This window comes from Dermochelys coriacea, chromosome 1 (assembly GCF_009764565.3).
Source record: "Dermochelys coriacea isolate rDerCor1 chromosome 1, rDerCor1.pri.v4, whole genome shotgun sequence".
In the NCBI taxonomy this organism is placed as follows: domain Eukaryota; kingdom Metazoa; phylum Chordata; order Testudines; family Dermochelyidae; genus Dermochelys; species Dermochelys coriacea.
This window is the reverse complement of record NC_050068.2, coordinates 20,652,716-20,678,973: the sequence shown is the minus strand read 5'-3', so window position 1 is coordinate 20,678,973 and position 26,258 is coordinate 20,652,716. Positions and strand designations below refer to the sequence as shown.

Below are 26,258 nucleotides of genomic sequence, written 5' to 3'. Positions count from 1 at the left end.
TTTTGTTTTGTCTTTTCATGAATTTCCCCTGGAACTGGGGGCGGGGGGGACGGGGAGTGGGAAGGCAGCAGAATTTGCTGTAGATGTGATTATTGCTGATATGAGGGAACTATTTCTTATAAGCTTACACAGCAACCCAGTTGGTGGGAATGTAGCATTGCCAAAAATGAATGGAGAATTCCGAGACGGTAGATCTAGGTGTAGAAAAGCGCTTCATGTTCATCAATGTATTTTAGCATCTGCTTAATTTCTCATGTATATTAAATGGGGTTCTGAATTCTTTGGCCTTCCTCTCCTCACTCATTTTAGATGAGTCTGTGACCCACAATTCTATGCTACAGTTATAGTGTGAGATAATATGAGCACATCACCTCAAATCCTTGCTTCCAATGAAAAACCCAATATGTGGAGAAAGAAAATATTTATTTTGCCTAGGCTTATCTGAAAGGAAATGTACCATATAGAATCATAGAATATCAGGGTTGGAAGGGACCCCAGAAGGTCATCTAGTCCAACCCCCTGCTCAAAGCAGGACCAAGTCCCAGTTAAATCATCCTAGCCAGGGCTTTGTCAAGCCTGACCTTAAAAACCTCTAAGGAAGGAGATTCTACCACCTCCCTAGGTAACGCATTCCAGTGTTTCACCACCCTCTTAGTGAAAAAGTTTTTATATATACTCGTTCATAAGCCAAATTTTTTTAGTAAAAAAGGAAGCATCAGAGAAGGGGGTCAGCTTATGAATGGGTATAGAGAGGGAGAGGTGGGACACCTCCCCCCAACAGAGGGGGCAAGGAGAGGCAGCACAGCCAACGGAGCCAGAAGGGAAGAGGCGGGACCAGAGTCTCTCCACTTCTGGCCACGCTGCTCTCCCTCCAGCATCCGAAGCAGCTGCAGCTCCAGGGGTGGCAGGCTGTGGCTGCGCCGCTTGGCCCTGCCTGCCAGAGCAAGCTGTGGCCATGCCGCCCAGCCCACCTGCTAGAGCACACTGCAACCATGCCACTCGGCCCTGCTCACTGGAACATGTTGTGGCCGGGCCACTCAGTCTGGCCCACTGGAGGCATCCTCCCCTGGCCTGCCCCAGCTAAGGTGGGAAGGGATGGGATGGGGAGAGTGTGGGGGTCCTGGGCTAGGGGTGGGGTCTTGTGGGGGGTGGTCACAGGGGTTGCTCCCCTGACCCCCAGCTTCTTCTCCCCACAAAATTTCCCCACCAGTTGCTGTCCTGGCCCATCAGGGTAAGCAGCTGGCGGGCTGGGACACTTTGTTTACTTAGGTTTACCTCCGTGCCTGTGGACGCTTGAGGTAAATAAACCGTCTTGGCCTGCCAATGGCTTATCCTGGTGGCCTGGGAGCCAAAGTTTGCCAACCCCTGAATTATAGGGTTGGCTTATGAATGGTTCATAGAAATTTTCCATTTTTACTTATCCATCTTGGGGGAGTCAGCTTATAAATGAACTGGTGTATGATAGAGTATATACGGTAATTAAAGAAGCATGAACTACTTTAGCCTCTAAAAACCACAAAAATCCTGCAGCACAATAGAATGTAATTACTCTTAGGAGTGGAGATGGTAACTTATATTTTGGTGACAAGAGAGGAAGGATAGGCCAGTGGTTAGGGAGTCAGCATGGGACATGGGAAAGCTGTTGCTCCATCATGGCTTTCCTCTGTGACCTGGGGCAAATCATTTAGCTTCTATGTGCCTCAGTTCCTCCTCTATAGAATGGAATAGTAACACTTCCTTACCTCTCAGGGATTTTGTGAAAATAACTACATTAAAAACTGAGCAGTTCATATACTATGCTAATGGGAACACATAAATGTCTAGAGAGAGGTCTCCATCTGGTAAAATAAAAATTTAAATTGCTGTTTAGCTATGGCAGTAATAGGCTTGCTTTCAGCAACAACCCTCATTAAAAGACACAAGTTCACCCTGGTTTTAACCTCTATTTTCATTACCTTGGTGTAGCAGGGTGGTCACCCCGCTTCAAACAACCCTAGGGAACCAATAGTAAAAGCATTCTGGAGAGGGCTGTGGCTGGGGAAAAGGAGTTAAAACAGCCCAGCTAGGCTGATTGGAGTAGCAGCCACAGCTGTGGCCAGCTCAATCAGAGCCCAGCTGGCCCTTATAAGAGGGCTGGGGGCCAGGAGCTGGAGGAGTTTCACTCTAGCCTGGGAGTGGGAAGAACTAGCTGTCGGAGAGTGAGGTACGTGAAGCAGGGTAGGGGAAAAGGGCAAGAGAAGCTGGGGAGCTCCAGCCTGGTGAAGGCCTACAAAAGGTACTGGGGCTGCAGAGAGGCAGTCTTGGGATCGGTAAAGGTAGCAGGTCCTATTCCCTTGACAGTGATGAGGGGCTATTACAGACTGCAGTCTGCCCCAGTGAGCAGGGGCTAGATGATGACTGGCAGTAGCCATGGAGGCAAGGTGAGTTTAGAGGGTTGGGAGCTTCCCCTACAAGGGGAGACCCAGAGTGTGGGTACTGCGGAGGGCAGAACCTTGAGGTAAAGGATACCAGGGTCTGGGAGGGACATGGGGCCAGCGGCAGGCGAGACAGTGGCTAGAAGGAGGGTGCTCTGAGGCTGGAAAGAGCTAATTCCCAGACAACCAGCAGGAGGCACTGTGCTAGTGAGTCTTCATTTTGCTAGAGTTTTACTTATCTTTATTCAGTAAGTGTTTCAGCCTTTATGAGAGAGAAAATTGAGGTGAAAGAAAGGAATTCACTGCTGTCAATCTTGCATATGAGCTGGGTAGCCATAAGTTTGATTGTCCCTGTAGCACTACATGAAAAGACTATGTGTGCATAGGGTACATCATGGAGCAGATTCTTGCAGCATATTGAATTGGAACCACTCATAACGAATGTGGAAAGTTGATCATCGTAAATTGATCTCATACATACAAAATCCACATTCAGCTCAGCCATGAACTAACATCTGCTCTGAAGTTGTCCCCATAAAGTCTTGCTCTTAAGTTCATTTAATTCCTGTTGCTGTATGCATTTCTGCTGTTTAGAAGATCATTTTCGAAAGGATTCCAATTACAATATATGAAATGCATGCTCCTATTTCCCACTTGTTTCAGGAATGCTTGCCATCCTTGCACCCAGCTACTACAAACATTTAACTTACTACTTTGTCCTTAGTCTAAGTGCCTACTTGTTAAAGTTTGCCATACTAAAACCCTTAAGAATTCTTCTGCCTAGAATATTTATCAAACCATTAATTTATTTTGTATCAGTAGCTTGTCTGAAAAACACAGAACCATCTATATATGTTTATGAAATTTCAGTCAGTTTTCTTATTTCATTTTTGTAACTCTCTAGAAACAACTTTCATTCCTATGGCTGGAGCTACTGGGAACTAAATCCAGTTCTGTTTCAGCAATTATACATACTTTGTTAGAGCAGGGGACTCAAATTCAATGTACCTTAGGGCCAGAGCCGGTCCTCAAATCCTCCCTGCGGTCCAATAATGTCACTGAAGATTGTGTTCAGAAAAGAGAACTTTTAAATTGTATTTTTTATTTCAAATTTTTAGAAATAATAAAACTGGCATACAATTTTATACAATTCTTCCCCTTCCAGAGAGTTTTAGTGTTTGCCAGACACCTGGCAATGCTTCAGTTCTGTAAGTTTGATGTTTGGCCTCAGTGACTGAGCAGTCAAAACCTTCAGGATTGCAGCAAGGTGTGCATTAGATAGTTGTGGTTGGTATTTTGACTTGTTTATGTTCATTGTGGGGAAAAAAGTGGTGCTGACTCTGCCCGGCAACTAATGATGGTATGTCTCTCTCAGCCAATGGGAACTGGGGGGGGTGGCACCTGCAGCAGACATTGCAGGCAGCATGGCTGCGTGCATCTCCCCTCCATGGGCCACAGTGGGGAGATTCTTGGGCTGCAAAGATGGCCCATGAGCTGGGACTTTGAGACCTCTGTGTTAGTCATTAGATAGGTTCAAAACATGCAGTCTTGTATGTCTTTTCTTTACTAAATTTAACTCATGCAGCATATATTTCTGATCAAACACAGTGCAGATCTGTTTATAGATTTGTCAGCACCACCAGTTGACTTGTAATACAATTTAACACAATGATTTCCTGCAGAAGGAAGCAACTGGGGAGGGGAGGTGCTATACAGAATATTCAGCATTTTAGTTCAGTTTAACTCTTTTGAACTCGGAGATTTGTAGCTTCCATCATTTAATGTCCATTTATGTGTGATCATTCTGAATCCTGGCTTCACAAGGTTATGTGTTTTAGTATACTCTATGACAGGTTTCAGAGTAGCAGCCGTGTTAGTCTGTATTCGCAAAAAGAAAAGGAGTACTTGTGGCACCTTAGAGACTAACAAATTAGAGCATAAGCTTTCGTGAGCTACAGCTCACTTCATTGGATGCATTTGGTGGAAAATACAGTGGGGAGATTTATATATGCACACAGAGAACATGAAACAATGGGTTTTATCATACAGACCATAAGGAGAGTGATCACTTAAGATGAGCCATCACCAGCAGCGGGGGGGGGGAAGGAGGAAAACCTTTCATGGTGACAAGCAAGGTAAGCAATTTCCAGCAGTTAACAAGAACATCTGAGGAACAGCGTGGGGTGGGGTGGAGAAATAACATGGGGAAATAGTTTTACTTTGTGTAATGACTCATCCATTCCCAGTCTCTATTCAAGCCTAAATTAATTGTATCCAGTTTGCAAATTAATTCCAATTCAGCTGTCTCTCGTTGGAGTTTGTTTTTGAAGCTTTTTTGTTGAAGGATAGCCACTCTCAGGTCTGTAATCGAGTGACCGGAGAGATTGAAGTGTTCTCCAACTGGTTTTTGAATGTTATAATTCTTGGCGTCTGATTTGTGTCCATTTATTCTCTTACGTAGAGACTGTCCAGTTTGACCAATGTACATGGCAGAGGAGCATTGCTGGCACATGATGGCATATATCACATTGGTAGATGCGCAGGTGAACGAGCCTCTGATAGTATGGCTGATGTGATTAGGCCCTATGCTGGTGTCCCCTGAGTAGATATGTGGACAGAGTTGGCAACGGGCTTTGTTGCAAGGATAGGTTCCTGGATTAGTGGTTCTGTTGTGTGGTGTGTGGCTGCTGGTGAGTATTTGCTTCAGGTTGGGGGGCTGTCTGTAAGCAAGGACTGGCCTGTCTCCCAAGATCAGAGCCAGAAGAGGACCCAGAAGTCACCTACTAAAGGACAGACCCAACAAAGAAAATAACAGAACGCCACTAGCCATCGCCTTCAGCCCCCAACTAAAACGCATCATCAAGGATCTACAACCTATCCTGAAGGACGACCCATCGCTCTCACAGATCTTGGGAGACAGGACAGTCCTTGCTTACAGACAGCCCCCCAACCTGAAGCAAATACTCACCAGCAACCACGCAACAGAACCACTAACCCAGGAACCTATCCTTGCAACAAAGCCCGTTGCCAACTCTGTCCACATATCTATTCAGGGGACACCAGCATAGGGCCTAATCACATCAGCCACACTATCAGAGGCTCGTTCACCTGCACATCTACCAATGTGATATATGCCATCATGTGCCAGCAATGCTCCTCTGCCATGTACATTGGCCAAACTGGACAGTCTCTACGTAAAAGAATGAATGGACACAAATTAGACGTCAAGAATTATAACATTCAAAAACCAGTTGGAGAACACTTCAATCTCTCTGGTCACTCGATCACAGACCTAAGAGTGGCTATCCTTCAACAAAAAAGCTTCAAAAACAGACTCCAAGGAGAGACTGCTGAATTGGAATTAATTTGCAAACTGGATACAATTAACTTAGGCTTGAATAGAGACTGGGAATGGATGAGTCATTACACAAAGTAAAACTATTTCCCCATGGTATTTCTCCTCCATACCCCACCCTCCACTGTTCCTCAGATGTTCTTGTTAACTGTTGGAAATGGCCTACCTTGCTTGTCACCATGAAAGGTTTTCCTCCTCCCCCCCAGCTGCTGGTGATGGCTCATCTTAAGTGATCACTCTCCTTACGGTGTGTATGATAAAACCCATTGTTTCATGTTCTCTGTGTATATAAATCTCCCCACTGTATTTTCCACCAAATGCGTTCGACGAAGTGAGATGTAGCTCACGAATGCTTATGCTCAAATTTGTTAGTCTCTAAGGTGCCACAAGTACTCCTTTTTCTTTTTGAGTATACTCTATGTAATAATATACAGATGTGCTTTATTCAGAGAGATGATTTTATATGCCTGCATCTATCCTCCCACGTTGCTTGGCTAAGGTTCAGAAATTGGTATCTGCAAGCTTATATTTTATTAAGTCCTGATGTATTAGTTGGAAACATCTTAACCATACTCTACAGTTGAGTCTCTTTTTGTTTTTGGTATTTGTTCTATAGCTTGCCAATAACCTGGGTCCCAAACTTTTGTCAGTGTCATTTTAGTGCTGTTTTCAATCTTTTAATGTAATTGGATAAGTGATTCAGTTAAAATGTGCCATACTGAGGACTGGATTGCTGCATATCACAATGTTCTGGCCTTCCTAACTCCAATTTCCTAGGGAAAAGGGATGGTCTTTTCATGGAGGCCTAATGTTGAGAGTCAGGAGCCCTAGGTTTTATTTCTACCTCAGATGTGCATTCTGTGTGTCCTTGGGCAAATCACTTAGGGATACATTTTTCAGCTCCTATCATCAATTTGGGCATCTGCTAATTTACACATACATTTTCTCTCATCCTTTCCAGTTATAGACACCAGTACATGTGTTATGATTGTTCAAATGCCTGTTTGTGTGATCAGACACATAGAGTCTGATTCTCTGCTTATATCAATGAAATTTCATTGACTTCACTGGAGTTATTCCAGATTTATATAGGTGTAACTAAGAGCAGAATTTGGCTCTGTAATAAAGAAACGAGCAACATCTCTAGCTCAGATCACATGTGCCAGAGCATGGTTTTTTTCACATTTATATAAAAAACTCTAGGCAGTCTTCTTATTTGGGATTTGTTACATCTGCAAGGTATTATGAGCTGGCCAAAACAGCTGCCTGGGACCAGAAACAGTTTTCCACAATGAAAAATGTCTTGCATATTAACAACAAGCATACAGAATTAGCCATACTTTTAATAAGTAGTGGGTCCCCATTGTGACAGGCTCTGTGGTCAGACTATTGAATGAGTTTTATTTCAGATATAGGACATCATCAAGGTCAATAAAATGAGGTGGTAGAAGCAGGAATAGTACCGAAGATACTGCTATGAAAGCATCATTTAAAAAGGATCTAATCATTTTAACATATTAAATTGTTTAAATGCATTATTTTGAAAAAGAAATGCAAGGGCTGTTGGCACTGCAAAATTTGATGGGGAAAAAAAACATACTTAAAATATGTGAATATCCCAGCAGGCTTCTAGCATGAGTTGGCGTTTGCTTCAAAATACATGTGATTTATTCATAGGTTCTAATAACATTCTGGGAATTTATATTTTATCCACTTGCAAAAACAATCATACTCTGTCTATTAAAAATTATTTCTCTGCTCTGAGACTGTAAAAGTTCTGTAAAATGGATATTCAGTGTTGGGTCTGGCAGTGTTGGGTCTGGTCTTAGATTTTATTTTAAAAATATTTCAGAGCAATTTGTCTCACTTAAACAGCTATGACTCTGATCATTTCCAAATCTGAGCAGCTAGGGAAGAGAATTCACTGCCCTCCAAATTCAAAGGACGCAGCGCTCCACAGAGAGGTTTGAGGAGCCCATACATATATCTTTAAACTACCAACATTTCTCTATTAAAATGCTTCCTAAATAGTTCCCAGGAATGGAAAAGAAATCACCCGTAAGCTCTGAAACATACAAAGATCATCAAGGGAGTGACCTCTCAGATAGGTTCATGTATCTCTGCTGAAAAAGACAAATGTATAGATAGGAGAAATTATCTTCACTCCTTTGTTCTAGCTTCTTTACAAATTAGGACAACTACACAAAGGATGTAGCAAGCAGTAGCCAAAACCCCAAAAGTAACAACCAAGGAAAATAAATAGAAGGGAAACTGTCATTTTGAAAATCACATTTCTCTCTCCTCATTTCGCATCTATTATAGTAAGATGTTAGCGCGCGCTCTCTCTATATACACACTATTTTTTCAATTTGTATACATTGTGCATTGGACAGCACTTAGCTTATAGTTTGCCTTGCTGCTGCCCTGTATAGCTGGTTCCGGTGAAATTTAGCTCTGTTTTAGAGAACTAATACAGGCATATGCACCACTTAAGATCTCCACCATTGAGATGAATTTCATCCATTAGCCAGTTTCTCCCTTGCTGAAAAGTCCCTTCAAAACAACTCTCCTATCTGGCATGACAAATATACCCATTTGAAATTCTGCTGCAGAGATCATTTTCCTAGCTCATCACTTTGAATACATTGCCTGCCTCTTTGCATCTCTCCACTGGCTCCCCCTTCACCACCACATCATTTAATTCATCTTTGCTTTTAAGGCCCTTCATGGCCTATCCTGTAATTTCTATCTCCAAATATATTTGGATAACATTATTTGGTGGTACGACCACATCTTTAATACTGCGTGTAGTTCTGGCTGACTAACTGTAACCTACCTGTCTTCTCCAACATTATCAAAAGGCTGACTCCACCTCTGCTCTGCCAGTGAAATCAGTGGCTTTTGTTGGCACTTTATCTTGGACCTTTCATTATGGCAAACTTAAGACCCAATTATTAAACAGTAAATTTATATTTTTTAGGTTTCCTATTTTTAAAAAAAATGTACATCAACTAATGAAGGATGCCATGCCCAACAAAATACACAACTGTTTGTGCTGCATCATGCTATCTTGTTTGTTAGAACAACATATGTGTATCACATAGACTTTAATGTCAGAAAGGACCATTGTGATCATCAAGTCTGACCTTCTGCACTGAGATGAATGGAACTTCACTAACTTACGCTAGCAGAGGATCTGGGCAATAATTTTCATACCAAAAGATATTTAGATAAAATTATTTGGTGGTACACCCACACCTTGAATACTGCCTGTAGTTCTGGTTGCCCTGTCTGAAAAAGAGATTAAAATTGGAAAAGATACAGAGAAGGACAACAGACATGATTAGGGAAATGGAACAGCTTCCATATGAGGAGAGATTAAAAAAAACCCAAAAAACGAAAACCTGAGTGTTCAGCTTTGAAAAGAGGGCAGATACAGTCGAGAGCTATAAAATCATGCATGATATGGAAAAAGTAAATGGGGAAGTGTTAATTACCATGTCACAACACAAGAACGAGGGGTCATTGGATGAAATTAATAGGCAGAAGATTGAAATAAATATCAGGGTTGGAAGGGACCTCAGGCAGTTATCTAGTCCAATCCCCTGCTCCAACCCCCAACTAAATCCTCCCAGCTTTGTCAAGGCTGACCTTAAAAACCCTCAAAAGGAGGAGATTCCACCACCTCCCTAGGTAACGCATTCCAGTGCTTCACCACCCTCCTAGTGAAAGTTTTTCCTAATACCCAACCTAAACCTCCCCCACTTCAACTTGAGATCATTACTCCTCGTTCTGTCATCTGCTACCACTGAGAACAGCCTAGATCCATCCTCTTTGGAACCCCCTTTCAGGTAGTTAAAAGCAGCTATCAAATCCCCCCTCATTCTTCTCTTCCGCAGACTAAACAATCCCAGTTCCCTCAGCCTCTCCTCATAAGTCATGTTTCCAGTCCCCCAATTATTTTTGTTGCCCTTTGCTGGATGCTTTCCAGTTTTTCCACAACTTTCTTGTAGTGTGGAGCCCAAAGCTGGACACAGTACTCCAGATGAGGCCTCACCAATGTCAACTAGAGGGGAACGATCACGTCCCTCGATCTGCTGACAGTGCCTCTACTTGTACAGCCCAAAATGCCGTTAGCCTTCTTGGTAACACTGTTGACTTGTATGCAGCTTCTCGTCCACTGTAGCCGCTAGGTCCTTTTCTGCAGAACTGCTGCATTAGCCATTCAATCCCTAGTCTGTAGTGGTGCATGGGATTCTTCAGTCCTAAGTGCAGGTCTCTGCACTTGTCCATGTTGAACCTCATCAGATTTCTTTTGGCCCAATCCTCTAATTTGTCTAGGGCCCTCTGTATCCTATCCCTACCCTCCAGCATATCTACCTCTCCTCCCAGTTTAGTGTCCTCTGCAAACTTGCTGAGGGTGAAATCCATACCATCCTCCAGATCATTAATGAAGATATTGAACAAAACCAGCCCCAGGACTGACCCTTGGGACACTCCGCTTGATACCAGCTGCCAACTAGACATGGAATCATTGATCACTACCTGTTGAGCCTGACGATCTAGCCAGCTTTCTATCCACCTTATAGTCCATTCATCCAGCCCATACTACTTGCTGGCAAGAATACTGTGGGAGACTGTATTAAAAGCTTTGCTAAAGTCAAGGAATAACACGTCCATTGCTTTCCGCTCATCCACAGAGCCAGTTATCTCATTATAGAAGGCAATTAGATTAGTCAGGCATGACTTGCCCTTGGTGAATCCATGCTGACTGTTCTTGATTACTTTCCTCTTCTCTAAATGCTTCACAACTGATTCCTTGAGGACCTGCTCCATGACGTACAGATAGCTGGGTACAAAAAAGCATGGAAGGTAGGTCCATCAATGGCTATTAGCCAGGATGGTCAGGGACACAACCTCATGCTCCGGGAATCCCTAAACCACCAACTGCCAGAAGTTGGGACTGGATGATGGGACAGATCACTTGAAATTTCCCTGTTTTGTTCATTCCCTTTGAAGCATCTGACACTAGCTTCTGTCAGAAGACAGGATACTGGGCTAGATGGACCATTGGTTTGATCCAGTATGGCGCCACTCATGTTCTTACAGACTGAACAGTCTTTTGACGTTCATGAGAAGGAGGCAGGAAGGATGTTAACCAGCTGACTCTTGGAAGACAGAATACCTTTTAGTGCTTTGGGGAATGTTTTAGAAGTGCTATATGTCTACTCCCATAGATGTATCAGATGAGATTTTGTGGGTATCATGGAAGGGAAGTGTTACTGAGAAGCATAGGATAGATGTTTGTAGCCTGTCCTCAAGGTTCTTATATAGATGCCTGCCTACTGAGTGGGTAGCAGCTACTTTCAGATGGTCAAAAAAAATCAAGTAATGCAATTTTGAGTGTGGGATATTGAGGTCCACGTTTGGGACCTGATTATTGGATCTCAGGCCCTTCAGATCCTGTCATGGTAAGCAAGGGAAGAGGTAGTTTGTTGAGAAGGTGGAGATGAGTAAATAATTGGAAATTGATGGTACTGGCCACATCAAGTGTCTCTTTCTCCAGAATGACAGATACTGGGCCCAAAAGTCATTACTGTTGATTTGATGGAGGCCCCGACTGTGCAAACGTGACAGGTATCTGGTTGGATGACGCTGTAAGTCCAGTTATCTCTATCTGACAACTGTGTTCAGCATGAACTGAGAGCATTGGGGAGGTAATATAGCTGTATTTTCAACTGATTTTAAATTCTGATTCTTGAACATGTTGCAGAATATATGATGGGCGTTCAGATACTGTAACGTGGTGATGGGACTAGTATAAAAACAGAATCCTTGGTTTCACCTGCAGGTTTTGCTCCACAAGAAAACCCCATAAAGCACAACCAGTAAGTAAATAGAAAATATTATTTCCAGCTAACTTTTTTTATCAGAAACTTTTGCATTCAGTCTTGTGAAGCAGGTACCTTTCCCAATCTGGTCTAAAACACAGTCCACACACTGTAAAATAAACTTTTACCCCATCCCTTGGGTTAGGCTTTATTAACGAAGAAATTAACAATAAATTAGCAAAATTCAGCTCAAGCCTTCTTACAAGGCTTGACTGCTCTAAGAGTTCCTATCTCTGGACTGCTTGTTGTTCAGCCTTGATCTTCTCTTTAGTTAGAAATTCCCACCTCTTATATTTCTATAGTGTAATGAGCCACCTGGCTGAATGAGTCAGCACAGCAAAATTCTGTCTATTTAGGTCCTTAGATCATACCCATCATGGTGGTATATGAATGCGTTTCAGTAATGCATAAAGCAACTTATCAAAAGAGGTTCCTTCTCCATTCCTTTATTACTGAAAGCAAGGTTGGACTGGAAAGTGTTTGGGTGTGAGGTGAGCTTCACAAGCTGATAGAGTTCCTCACTCTTGTACCATCTCTGAGAATGCTGTGCCTCCCACTCAACAATTTCCACTCTCACAAAAGACAGCGCCATTGTTCCCATGGAGTGGAGTTGTCAGCTGTTGTCCTTGGCCTGGAGCTTTTGGTGATCTGGTAAGTTCCTGAGTATTTAGTGCCTTGAAAGAAGGGCCAAAAATCTTGGGTTATTTTTTTTTTTTTGATGCAGTGCTCTATAGGGAGTCAATGTATAGAGCAAAAAGAAAATAAGTACTGATGAAGTGAGCTGTAGCTCATGAAAGCTTACGTTCAAATTTGTCAGCCTCTAAGGTGCCACAAGTACTCCTTTTCTTTTTGCGAATACAGACTAACACGGCTGCTACTCTGAAACCTGTCAATGTATAGAGTGGAGGTCTGGTCTGAAGTGACCTGAGTTGGTGAGCTGCTGCTTTCTCTATTCATTGTAATTTTCCTGGAAAAGCTAGAGTTTTCATGCCCAGATTGATTGCGTTGTCACAGTCCAGACAGGAGGTGACAAAGGCATGATTTAATGAGGACAGATTGTTTGCAAATGTATGGGATGCAGTGTCCTAGCCATTCAGAGATGGTAGAACATGTTTAAAGACACACTTCTAAATTGCAGACTGACTCGAATTGTGGATGTATATCTCTCAATAGTGGAGACTGTGTCACGGCAAACTCTTTGAAGTGTCCTCCTCTAAGAGTATAACTTCTGTCTTATAGGTTTAAACTTCAACCTGTTCTTCAGTCTTGAGCCGATCTGAGCCAAGTACTGGGGTAGGTTGCTGACAGTTATTTGTGCTGTGAAGGATAGTTAAAACTGTCGTCTGAATGTGCTTGTCATGTGAGCCCATGACATCCCACCAGCGCCTCTTGGTTTCATAGAAATGCTGAATACAACCAGAAAGTCTCTTGTGGGACTACGCAAATGAAGGTTATGTGGTGAGAGGTGCAGTTTCCCATTACTACTTTGGATGTGTCCTTTCAGAAAGGACTCAAACCATTGTACTGCATGACCCCCGCTCCCTTCCTCATGCGGGGACAGTAGCATCTTGTGATCAGGGTGAGATGTTTCGGGCAAACCCTCTACATCTGTTACAAACTTTCAGTACTACTGAAAACTCACCAAATAGTATGGCAGTTTCTGAATGCGGCATTCCTGCTACATGAAGTGCACCCCCGCTGCCTATACCTGATGTTATGAGTCCTATTCAACCTGCACTCAGCTTTCTTGATCACAAGAAAGTTAGATGGAAATGGAAACTAAGACGCATAATCTGCCTAGATGCATTCCTATAGCCTGAAGTAATGAGAGGGAAGTCTGTAGGGAAAGCCACTGTCCAGTCCAGGAGTTAATTCACTGAATGTTACCTCATCCAAGCTTCCATTCTCATGGACTCAGTGTTTTGGTGTGGAGATTGCTCTTGAAGTAAAGGAATAACTCTTCTTCTAGCTGGTAATTGTAGTGGGCTCTTATCCTCTACATGAACAAGCCACCAGAAGGGGACATGACACTCTTAACCAACATGATACACACCCCCTTGTCACAGGAAGCTCATACTTAGTATCTGAAGTGCACAGGAAATTAAATCCCTGTATCGTCCATTTTGTAATAACCTCTCCTCACAGTTTAGTAGTGAGGATAGTACCTGGGGTCTTCAACATACAAGTATGGGATTTCTATCACAATAACTCCATTAGTCAGTAGCAGTGATAGACTCTTATCTTCTGTATGGACTTGACGAGCTTGGTACAGTTGTATTACAAAGAAAATTCAATGGAAACACATCTCTTCATAAAGCATGCAAGCAACATTTGTTTTGCCTTTTCATTTGTGTAGTTTTCCGTTTATCAATATTTAAGGACCATATAATTATTCTCAAAATATTCTCCTGTTTAATAAATCTGAGTCATTTTCCTTTTAGCTCATGGTTATATCTGCACAAAGCATTTTGTAATGTTTGTGTGTGATGAATGCTATATGAAAATAAATGGAATTTTGGTGTAGCTTCAGGTTTTTTTTAGACTTGTCAGCATGATTATATATGTTTGTGCAGCTCAGCATTCGTGACTTGGCAAGCTGTCGTGCCAGCATCATGAAGAGTGCTGGTTGTTGCCCTTCCCATAGATGCAGGTTAAATAAATATTCTTTCTATTTAAGTATAGAATGCAACTAGTGCTCCAATGAAACTATTTTCTAGGCCAAATAACTTCAGGCACTTTGAAATAGCTTTTATTCTTTTATATTGGCTTTATACCCTCACATCACTGTAGATGTCTTTTCCCTAACTAGCTCTTTATGGCATATCAGCTTTATTCTCTAAATTGGACTAACGTCATTACTGCTAGCGATGAGATTGACTATTAAATTCCCCCATTCTGACAAGATCAGGCACAATGAGTTTCAATTAATTTGTCATGAGATGTGGGTATCTTCTTTGTGATTTTTGCTGGAGGTAAATGCAGCTTCCAGAGACAGCATGGTTCAGGGAACAGGCCAAGGAGTCGGGACACCTGGGTTCCATTCTTGGCTCTGCCACTGACCTGCTGTCTGACTGGTTAAATTAGTTTCCCTTCCTGCCCTTTGTCTGGCCAATTTAGATGTAAACTGCTCAAGGCAGGGACTGCCTCCTATTACTTGTACAGTACGTAGTGCAATGGGGAGTCTAGGTGCTACTGTAACCCATATAATTATAGGATATATAACTGCAATACAAAAAAATTGCAAGGAATAAATCATGTATACATGTACAAGTGTTAGGCTAGCCTCTGCCCTGGGTGTGTGTGTACACACTCATGCTATACACTTTAAAGCCTCCAGCCTCACCTTCCTCTGTAGCATGGGGCACGGGTCACTTGCTGGAGGATTCTGCTCCTTGAAGTCTTTAAACCACCATTTGAGGACTTCAATAGCTCAGACACAGGTGAGGTTTTTCACAGGAATGAGTGGGTGAGATTCTGTGGCCTGCGTTGTGCAGGAGCTCGGACTAGATGATCGTAATGGTCCCTTCTGACCTTTAGTATCTACGAAAGTATAGGCCCAGATCCTTGTTTGTGGCCAAGGAAGACACAACCCAATTCAGGAGGGGACTCAAATGTGGTTTTAAGCTACCTTCACACTCACCAGCTGGCTGCTGTTGAGAACTAGAGGGCAGATCCTTGGTCTACATAAGAATGGCCATACTGGGTCAGACCAGTAGTCCACCGGCCCAGTATCTTGTCTTCCAGCAGCAGCCAATGCCAGGTGCTTCAGAGGGAATGACCAGAACAGATAATCAAGTAATCTATCCCCTGTCGCCCATTCCAAGCTTCTGGCAAACAGAGGCTAGGGACACTATCCCTGCCCATCCTGGCTAATAGCCATTGGTGGACCTATCCTCCATGAACTTATCTAATTTTTTGAACCCTATTATAGTCCATAAATTACCATAGCTCTGACTTCACTAATTGACACTAGCTGAGGATCTGCCCCAGTATCCTGGACTGGCCAGAGGGATAGCGGTAGGGGTTGGCATAGGGATCCACTACATTAGTCCTGTGCTACCAAAGGATCTACTTAAATTCTCTCAGACCCTGTTACCCTTGTTTTAGGGTCACTTTGTGCTGGCAGTGTGGCATAAAGTTGCTGCCATGCAGGTTAGGTCTTGTGCCATGAAATTAAGTTCCTTGTTAATACACTCTGTCATTATGGTTGTTATAATGAACCAGCTAAAAATGCAATATAAATAGCACTGTATCCCAATGCACTTTGCTTTTCTCAAGTTTAAAAATCTGAGAGCCAAACCTGCTCCAACTAAAGTCAACAGGAGTTCAGCCATTGATTTCAGTGGCAGCAGGATTTAGCCAGGGATTATTATACACCAATGTATATAAATACTCATTGCCATAGAATGGCATGCCAATATGAAAAGCAATGCACTGACTCTCATTCAGAGAGGGTGTTGAAATTTACCTGTGCAAGTTTTTGTCTCTGAATTTAGGGTTTATGCTACTGCTATCTATGGGCTATAGTCTGCCCCTGGCTATGCATCGCTGCAGGGGAGTAATGTGCCCTTGTGGGATGCCCATATCCTGGCTAATAGTTCAGGAGGAAGTGCAGCCCCTGTGCGGTCATTATTACACTTTCTGTGCAGGTGGGTGAGGAGTGGATGGAACCCTCGTTCCATTTCTCCCCTTCTGATGCTTCCAGGGGGAGAATAACAAAGGAGAAACCATGGACCAGAGCCGCAATCTCTTGAGCTCTAGTTTTTATTGAGATTCCCACACTGAGCTATGAGTCTCTTTGGGGGGAAAAAGAGCTAATTACCAGTTTCCTGAAGAATAAAGTGTGAACAAAATTTTTTAAAACGTACTGCATTATCATAGCAACCACAGTTTGGTTCTGGTTTTTCTTAAAAACCTGACTCAATAAAAAATGACATGAGAACAAATGTATCAAGTTGTTATGGCAACTGGAGTACGTAGGTTGAAATTTATGTATCCAGAATAAAAAATATTCTAAGCAAGTAAAATAAATATTATCCTTGCTAATTAAAGTATTACTCAAATATTATTTAATTTAAAATCATTAGTCATGTTTTCTCTTAATTGTTTTTCTTCTATTTGCAATTATTTAGACTTGCTTAAAATTTTGGTCACTTATATTTCATAGGCATAGTTGGACTTTTATATTTGGGGGGGCAACTCCAGTCAGACCCAGGGGGCCACATGTGGGGGGGAGGAAGGGGGGAATTCTACTCCTGCCTGAGGCTTTAAGTTTCCCCCACCCCCGTGCCAAACTACTGCCCCATGGCTTTCTGACAGGGCTGAAACCTGGGCTGTGTGCCACCCCTCACCCCATTGCTTTGTGGGGACTAGAGCTAATATATCCGTGTTATATTTTTAGGTCAAGATTCTGATCTCCTATACACCAGTGTAAATCCGGAGTAACTCAGCTGAAGCCAGTGCGTGTGTGTATACTGTTGTAACTGAGATTGGAATCTGCCCCTTAGTGTGTATCTGTTGTGCAGTAGACAATTCTAAATATGCATTCTGTAACAATCATCTCTTTAAAATTTTTCTAGTCCTTTTTCTCTGTCCTCTAGGAGAATTCAGTAATATCTGTTTTATTTGTGAGAAATTGATTTAGGTATTAAGATCTATCTTCATCTTTTTCATTGGTCCCTGTGAAACTCAGTGTGACAGGGGACATGTGAGAAAAGAAGAGATGGTTTTGAATTCCCACCTGATGGAAACAAATTTGTCTGTTTAAACTTTCCACTAGACACCCTGGCCCCGATGGGAGTTAGACACCTAAATACCTTTGAGGATTTGGGCCCTTGACATTTTTAGAGGCGGCTGAACACACCTTTGAAAGCTTGGTAAATACAGTTGCACAAAAAGGTGGGGACTATTTATCAGTTTATAAGAATAAGTATTCAGCTGTACCTCCCATTTAGATGGTGGAGCATGCTTTATTGTAGTTTTTTACTTATTGTTTGTATTACAGTAGCACAAGTTCTGAGTGTGATTAGGGTCACTTTGCGGTAGGTTCTTTACAAACTCGTAGTATGACAGTCCCTCCCTCAAAGAGTAGAAAGACAAGATAGATAAAAGATTAGGGAAAGGGGTTAATTATTTATTATTAATGTTAAGATTTTTATTTTTAGTAAAAGTCATAGATGGGTCACAAAAATTCAGTGAACCTGTCCCAGTCTTATACTTAAAAAAAAAAAAACTGGGGAGAAAGGGCTGGGGGGGCAATGACAGCTGGAGTCCCGTTGCGGGGGGACTGAGAGCCCCAACCCCACCACCATGATGGGGGCACAGACCCAGCTCCAGTCCCCACAAAGCAATGGGGTGAGGGGTGGCACACAGCCCAGGTTTCAGCCCTGTCCGAAGCCATGGGGCAGGGGCACATGATGATGATGATGATTATTCTATACACACCAAGGAAGAATAATACTTTCATGTTGGGTGACTTCAATTTCAGATTAAGGAAAATAAAGACAGAACAAATGTAAGCCCCCATGAGAATCGGAAGCATGCCCATGAGGCGTTACTCTGTAACGATCTCCTGTCAGCACTGTTCCCTGACAGACAGGGAGATGCTGTAAATTTAAACACTGTATTGCTAATCCCCAAAGTTCAAACTCATGAAAAGGACCCCCAAAATTATGACATTTAAAAATAGTTTAAATTGTATTTTTTGGCTTGTCTTTTGTTTGTTTTTTTTTTTAAACTCGCCTGCCCATCTCCTGAGGGTTTGACAGTTGCAGTGGTGTCAACTCTCTCAACTTCGTAGTGAGAAAAGCAATGGAGAACCCAACCATGACCGAGGTGCCATTGGGCTAGAAAATGTGAAAACACAGAGTAAGAGACAGTCTGTGTCCTGAAGACTTTACAATCTAGTGCAAAGCATAGAGGCAAATCTGTGACATAGGAGCTGGAACTGGGACCCATAACCCAGCTCATGTAGGGTCTCCCAAGTACCTATCGGATGGGAACAAATTTTAAACCATGCCAGACAAGACTGAAACTAGTGACCTAAATGTGAAAGTCTCTGCAGCCCACTAGCAATGCCCTGACATAGCAGCCCCATAAGTACTAATGTTACACTGTTGAAAACAAGGCTTGCTTTCTGGAAAGAGTTTTTAAATCAAGCTCTTAACTTTCTGGAGTTTACACAGGCAAAATCTGCCACATTGCTCTCAAACTCTAACATACTTGGAGAAGGTATTTTTATTTGGTTTTGCATTTGTATTTGTAGAGGCTTGTAGGGGCTTTGTGCTGGGAGATAAGATGAGCCCAGATTAGGGGGCAGGGCTTCTGAGTAGGGGGCCTATAAAGGTAGCTAGCCTGTCAGGCAGCAGCACAGGAGCCAGCAAACAGAACTGTAAACAGGGGAGTTAGTATTGTGGTGCTTGTTTGGGGTTTTTTGCTGTAGGTGGTGGTGTGTTGGTGTGGTCTGTGTTTCCCAGATTAACAGGATTAGGTTGGAAGGCTATGACAGATACAGAGGCAGCAGTGGGAGTGACCCATGTAGTGGAAGACACAATGAAGATGACTGTGGAAGCTATGGTATGTACATGATCCTGGACGGGGTATCTGGAAAGAGTTCCGTCTGCATGAAGTGCCATCTGATAGAGCTGATGGAAGAAAGGATCCGGGGATTGGAAATGCCAGTGGAAAGTTTGGTTGAGTTCAGAAGGGCGTTCGAGTGGATTATGGAGCAAAGACATGAGACGGCTGAAGGGAAAAGCTCAAACTTGCAGATGGAAGCAGGACTGGAGAACTCTGAGGGGAGACTGCTGGGTGAAGAAAATGGACAGTGGAAGCATGTGACTAAGAGAACCAGGCAGAGGAAAAGATAGGCTAGTGAAGGAGAAATAGAGCTCAAGAACAGGTTTGCTGAGTTGGAAAATGAAGAAGGGGCTCAGCAGGTGGTCACTGAAGGTGGAAGGCCAAGGAAGAAAAGAGCTACTAGTCCTATAGGAAAAGGGGAAGAGTCAATGGAGACTATACCAAATATGAGCCCCAGGAGGATATAGGATGGGTTGAAAAGGATTGCAAGGGAGAATAGGAATGGAAAGAACTTGCAGCCAGAGGGAACGGGGAGACACTGGAGAATAGCACTGTCACCAGGAAAAGGCAGGTCTATGTGATCGGGGACTCCTTACTGAGAAGAATGGACTGGCCTGTAACCAGAGCTGAACCAGAGAATAGAAGGGTGTGCTGTCTTCCAGGTGCTAAGATACGGGATGTAGTCCTGAGGTTGAAGAGGATCCTAAAGGGAGTGGGAAAGAATCCACCGTTCGTCCTTTATGTGGGAACAAATGATACTGGTAGATTCTGACTGGAACGTATCAAGGGAGACTATGCCAGGCTGGGGAAGACGCTTCAGGAAATCGAGGCTCAGGTGATCTTCAGTGGGATTCTGCCTCTTCCTAGAGAAGAGCAACAAAGGTGAGAAGATTATGACTATCAACAGATGGCTCGGGCAGTGGTGCTATAAAGAGGGCTTTGGGATGTATGGCTACTGGGAGGCTTTCATGGACAGAGGACAGATCTCTCGGGATGGACTTCATCTGAGTAGGGAAGGAAATAGACTTCTAGGATGGAGGCTAGCACAACTGATAAAGAGAGCTTTAAACTAGGAATTTGGGGGAGATGTTTGGGAGATGTCCAGGTAATCTTCATGCCAGATTTTAGCATTGAGAGGGAAGAAAACAAAGTAAGAGAGGATACAGCCGTGGGTAGGGGAATGGACATAAGGAGGAGGGGCAGTGTGGATACCAGTCTAGTAGGTCATACTGGCTGTAGAATGTCCATGCCTAATCTGGTAAAGAATGTGAGCGAGGCCAAACAGCAAAAATTAAGGTGTTTGTACACCAATGCGAGAAGCCTAGGTAACCAAATGGAGGAACTAGAGCTACTGGTACAGGAAGTGAAACCAGATATCCTAGGGATAACAAACATGCTGGAATAGTAGTCTTGACTGGACTACAGGTATTGAAGGGTATGTGCTGTTTAGGAAAGGTAAAGATGATGGAGTAGCATTATATATCAATGATGAGGTAGAATGTAAAGAAATAAGTGATGGAATGAATAAGACAGTCTGTGTGGGCAAAAATCACATTGGGCAAGAACTCCTAGAGCCTCCCCTGTGATAGTGCTTGGGGTGTGCTATAGACTGCTGGGATCTAATTTGGATATGGATAGAGCCCTCTTTAATGTTTTTAATTAAGTAAATACTAATGGAAACTGCATGTTCATGGGAGACTTTAACTTCCCAGATTTAGACTGGAGGACAAGTGCTAGTAATAGGACAAGATCCTAGATGCAATAGCTGATGGATTCCTTAAACAAGTAGCTGCTGAACCAACAAGAGGGGATGCCATTTTAAATTTGGTTTTGGTGAGTAGTGAGGACCTCATAGAAGAAATGTTGTAGGGGACAACCTTGGTTTAAGTGATCATTAGCTAATTCAGTTCAAACTGAATGGAAGGATAAACAAATAAATCTGACTAGGGCTTTTGATTCAAAAGGGCTGTGTCAAGGTTCCTTCCCCACTCTGAACTCTAGGGTACAGATGTGGGGACCTGCGTGAAAACCTCCTAAGCTTACTTTTACCAGCTTAGGTTAAAACTTCCCCAAGGTACAAACTATTTTACCCTTTGCCCTTGGACTTCTACTGCCACCACCAAACGTTTGATTGGGTTTACTGGGAAAGAGGAGTTTGGAAACGTCTTTCCCCCAAAAATCCTCACCAAAACCTTGCACCCCCCGTCCTGGGGAAGGCTTGATAAAAATCCTCACCAATTTGCATAGGTGACCACAGACCCAAAACCCTGGATCTTAAGAACAATGAAAAAAACATTCAGTTTCTTACCAGAAGAATTTTAATATAAGAAAAGATCACCTCTGTAAAATCAGGATGGTAAATACCTTACAGGGTAATTGGATTCAAAACCTAGAGAATCCCTCTAGGCAAAACCTTAAGTTACAAAAAGACACACAAACAGGAATATCCATTCTATTCAGCACAGCCTATTTCCTCAACCATTTAAAGAAATCATAATCTAAAGCATATCTAGCTAGATTACTTACTAAATTCTAAGACTCCCTGTCCTGTCCTGTCCCCGGCAAAAGCATCACACAGACAGACCCTTTGTTTCTCCCCTCTCCAGCTTTGAAAGTATCTTGTCCCCTCATTGGTCATTGTGGTCAGATGCCAGCGAGGTTATCCTAGCTTCTTAACCCTACACAGGTGAAAGGATTTTTCCTCTGGCCAGGAGGGATTTTAAAGGTGTTTACCCTTCCCTTTATATTTATGACAGGCTGACTTTCAAAAATTAAGGAAATTAGTTATGGAAGTGAATTGGACGGAAGAACTTATGGATTTAAAGGCAGAGGAGGCCTGGGATACTTCAAGTCAAAGCTGCAGAAGCTATCGGAAGCCTGCATCCCAAGAAAGGGGAAAAAATTCACAGGCAGGAGTTGTAGACCAAGCTGGATGAGCAAGCAACTCAGAGGTGATTAAGAAAAAGCAGAAATCATACAGGGAGTGTAAGATGGGAGGGATCAACAAGGAAAGCTACCTTATTGAGGTCAAAGTGAGAGAGGCTAAAAGTCCAGAGTTGGACCTTGCAAAGGGAATTAAAACCAATAGCAAAAGGTCCTATATTCATATAAATAAGAAAACAAAGAAGTGGGACCCCTAAACACTGAGGATGGATTGGAGGTTAAGGATAATATAGGCATGGCCCAATATTTAAACAAATACTTTGCCTCAGTTTTTAATGAGGACCTTGGGAATAATGGTAGCATTACAAATGAGAATGAGGATACGGAGGCAGATATTACCATATCTGAGGTAGAAGCGAAACTGAAACAACTTAATGGGACTAAATCGGTGGGCCCAGATAATCTTCATCCAAGAATATTAAAGGAATTGGCACATGAAATTGCAAGCCCATTAGCAAGAATTTTTAATGAATCTGTAAACTTAGGGGTTGTACTGTATGACTGGAGAATTGCTAACATAGTTCCTATTTTTAAGAAAGGGGGGGAAAAAAAGTGATACAGGTAACTACAGGCCTGTTAGTTTAACATCTGTAGTATGCAAGGTCTTGGGAAAAAAATTTTGAAGGAGAAAGTAGTTAAGGACATTGAGGTCAATGGTAAATGGGGGGAAAAAACATGGTTTTACAAAAGGTAGATCGTGCCAAATCAACCTGATCTCCTTCTTTGAGAAAGTAACAGATTTTTTTTAGACGAAGGAAATGCAGTGGATCTAGTTTACCTAGATTTCAGTAAGAGGTTTGATACAGTGCCACATGGGGAATTGTTAGTTAAATTGGAAAAGATGGGAATCAATACGAAAATTGAAAGGTAGATAAAGAATTGGTTAAAGTGGAGACTACAGCAGTTCATACTGAAAGGTGAACAGTCAGGCTGGAGGAAGGTTACCAGTGGAGTTGCTCAGGCATCGGTTTTGTTTGTTCTTTTTATTACTGACCTCAGCACAAAAAGAGGGAGTGTGCTAATAAAGTTTGTGGATGATACAAAGCTGGGAGGTATTGCCAATTTAGAGAAGGACCAGGATATCGTACAGGAGGACCTGGATGACCTTGTAAACTGGAGTAATAGTAATAGGATGAAATTTAATAGTGAGAAGTGTAAGGTTATGCCTTTAGGGATTAATAACAAGAATTTTAGTTATAAGTTGGGGACGCATCAATTAGAAGTAACGGAAGAGGAGAAGGACCTTGGAGTATTGGTTGACCACAGGATGACTCTGAGCTGCCAATGTGATATGGCCGTGAAAAAAGCTAATGCAGTCTTGGGATGCAACAGGTGAGGTATTTCCAGTAGAGTTAAGGAGGTGTTACTACCATTATACAAGGCACTGGTGAAACCTCATCTGGAATATTGTGTGCAGTTCTGGTCTCCCATGTTTAAGAAAGATTAATTCAAAGTGGAACAAGTACAGAGAAGGGCTACTAGGATGATCCGAGGAATGGAAAACCTGTCTTATGAAAGACTCAGAGCTTGGCTTGTTTAGCCTAACCAAAAGAAGGCTGAGGGGAGGTATGATTGCTCTCTCTAAACATATTAGAGGGATAAATACCAGGGAGGGAGAGGAATTATTTAAGCTCAATACCAATGTGGACACAAGAACAAATGGATATGAACTGTTCATCAGGAAGTTTAGACTTGAAATTAGACGAAGGTTTCTAACCATCAGAGGAGTGAAGTTCTGGAATAGCCTTCCAAGGGAAGCAGTGGGGGCAAAAGACCTATCTGGCTTCAAGATTAAACTCGATAAGTTTATGGGAGAGATGGTATCATGGGATAACATGATTTTGGCAATTAATTGATCATTTAACTATTAATGGTAAATAGGCCCAATGGCCTGTGATGGGATATTAGATGGGGTGGGATCTGAGGTACTAAAGAGAATTCTTTCCTGGGTATCTGGCTGGTGAATCTTGCCCACATACTCAGCTGATCGCCATATTTGGGGTCCGGAAGGAATTTTCCTCCAGGGCAGATTGAAAGAGGCCTGGGTTTTTTTTGCCTTCCTCCGCAGCATGGGGCACGGGTCACTTGCTGGAGGATTCTCTGCACCTTGAAGTCTTTAAACCATGATTTGAGAACTTCAATAGCTCAGACATAGGTGAGAGGTTTATTGCAGGAGTGGGTGGGTGAGATTCTGTGGCCTGCATTGTGCAGGAGGTTAGACTAGATCATAATGGTCCCTTCTGACCTTAATATCTATGAATACTGTCTCCATGCTGTTCTTGAATGGACAGTTCCCATTAACTAAAATGCAAACAGTAAAAATGCAACAGTAAAATATTACCACATCAAAGTTCACTTCTAAATACACCAATTTGCAACCTAAAATCATTCCAACACTTTAACCAGCATTTTTTCACTATACATTCCTGCATGTATATTTTTCACCCCCGGGGGTCATGAGCAGGGCTTGAACCCCTAATCTTCAAAACAGCCATCTTCCTCTTCAGCTTAACAGTAGTGGGGTGGGGTGGGCAAAAGTATGGTGTTATCCTCTGGGTGGAGCAGCTCCTATAGGGAAACAAAACACAGAGTGCCAGTGGGCGCTACATATTTTTGGGAGCCAGCTATGGAATGCTAAACATCAGGATTCTTGGTTTCTGTTCCTGGCTTTGAGAGTAGATTGTGATCTAGGAGTGAGACACCATAGCAACATGTAACAATACCTTTGTTTAGGTTTTCTGGGGGGGATTGAAGCTAGTACCACTTGATGTAAAGCAAGCCTTCACCACATCTCATAGTATGGACAGTGGTCTAGTCACTAATGGGTGACACTGAGTCGCATTGTTTTGATGTTTATTACAGAAACTCCTAAACTGGGATTTTCCTGGAATTCTGAAGGAGTGTGTGACCAACTGGATGAGACTTGGTTCTGTTATATTAGAGTCCAAGTGAAATCCTTGCTCTATTGAATTCAATGGCAGAGCACCCATTGACTTCACTGGGGTTAGGATTTCATTCAATTTCTATTTCTAGCTCTGCATAAAGTTACCTTGGTCAAGCTCTGTTATCTTGTCTGTGAAATTGGTGAATGATAGTACCTGCTAAAAGTATGAGACCTTGGTTCACAAGGGTGCTGAAAGATACAGAAATAGTCACTGAAAGTGCTGGGACTAGGGCACATGACCTCTGGGCTTGCAATGTGATGCATTTTCCCCCAGGGTGTTCTAGGGAAGGCTCTCACACACACAGCCCCCCCCCACCGTAATCCCTAATTTTTGCTTCTTCCAGCTGGATAAAGGCAGAAGCTTTACTCCTCATGAGATTTCCTGCAGTAGAGGCCAAAACTAAGTTACTTGTGATAAATTTGTGAGACTTGGCAGCACTGTTTACATAGAGCAATAAAGTTGCTGAATCATTGATGGACAATTCATGGGCACAGAAGACCTTCCTTCGCTGCTGGTTTGTGGACAAAGGATGAACTTGAATCAAATTGAATGTTGAGTTCACTTGGTTTGAGCAGAATCTTTCACACAGCTCTACTAGAGGTGTCTGCAACCAAATACTATCAAACAATGGTTCACTCCAGTGTATCAGTGGCCTTCAGAACATCTGCTAGTTCATCTTGGGCTGCTCTTTTTCTCTAAAATGGCTGTTAACTGAATTAATATACCTTAATGCACCTTGAAATGAGTAATTCCAGCATATGCTAGAATGTATTTTACTTCGCCCACTAGCTTTTAAAATGTTTTAATGATTTGTAAAATGCTTATTTGCAAAACAGTTAATTAAATAAAAGTCAGTATCTCTCAGCACTGTGTATTCCTCAGAGCATTTGATTATCAGGATGATTTATTGATGTGTTTCAGTTTCCGTGAGATTTCTACTATATTTGTATTGCTCCCATCACCACTACCACCCCACCCATTGCATCATAACCATTCCGGAGCAAATTGGCATTTATCTACAGGCTGGCATGAGGGTTGTTCAGACCTGCCCTTTCCTGTGGGGAATTCAGGGTGAGGCTGTGTCTCAGGAAGTGTATTCTTCTCTAGACAGCTTGGTGACAAGAGGGTCTGT

General features: G+C 42.6%; 1 protein-coding gene and 1 long non-coding RNA gene across 2 annotated transcripts in view; both read left to right on the top strand.

The window, feature by feature from the left end:
• Positions 1 to 26,258, top strand: part of DLG2 (discs large MAGUK scaffold protein 2) — a 1,500,569-nt gene that overhangs the window by 199,833 nt on the left and 1,274,478 nt on the right.
• LOC119853309 lies at positions 2,159 to 25,990 on the top strand. Its single transcript, XR_006277562.1, has 2 exons — positions 2,159 to 2,203; positions 25,470 to 25,990. It is a non-coding gene; the product is annotated as an uncharacterized LOC119853309 (long non-coding RNA).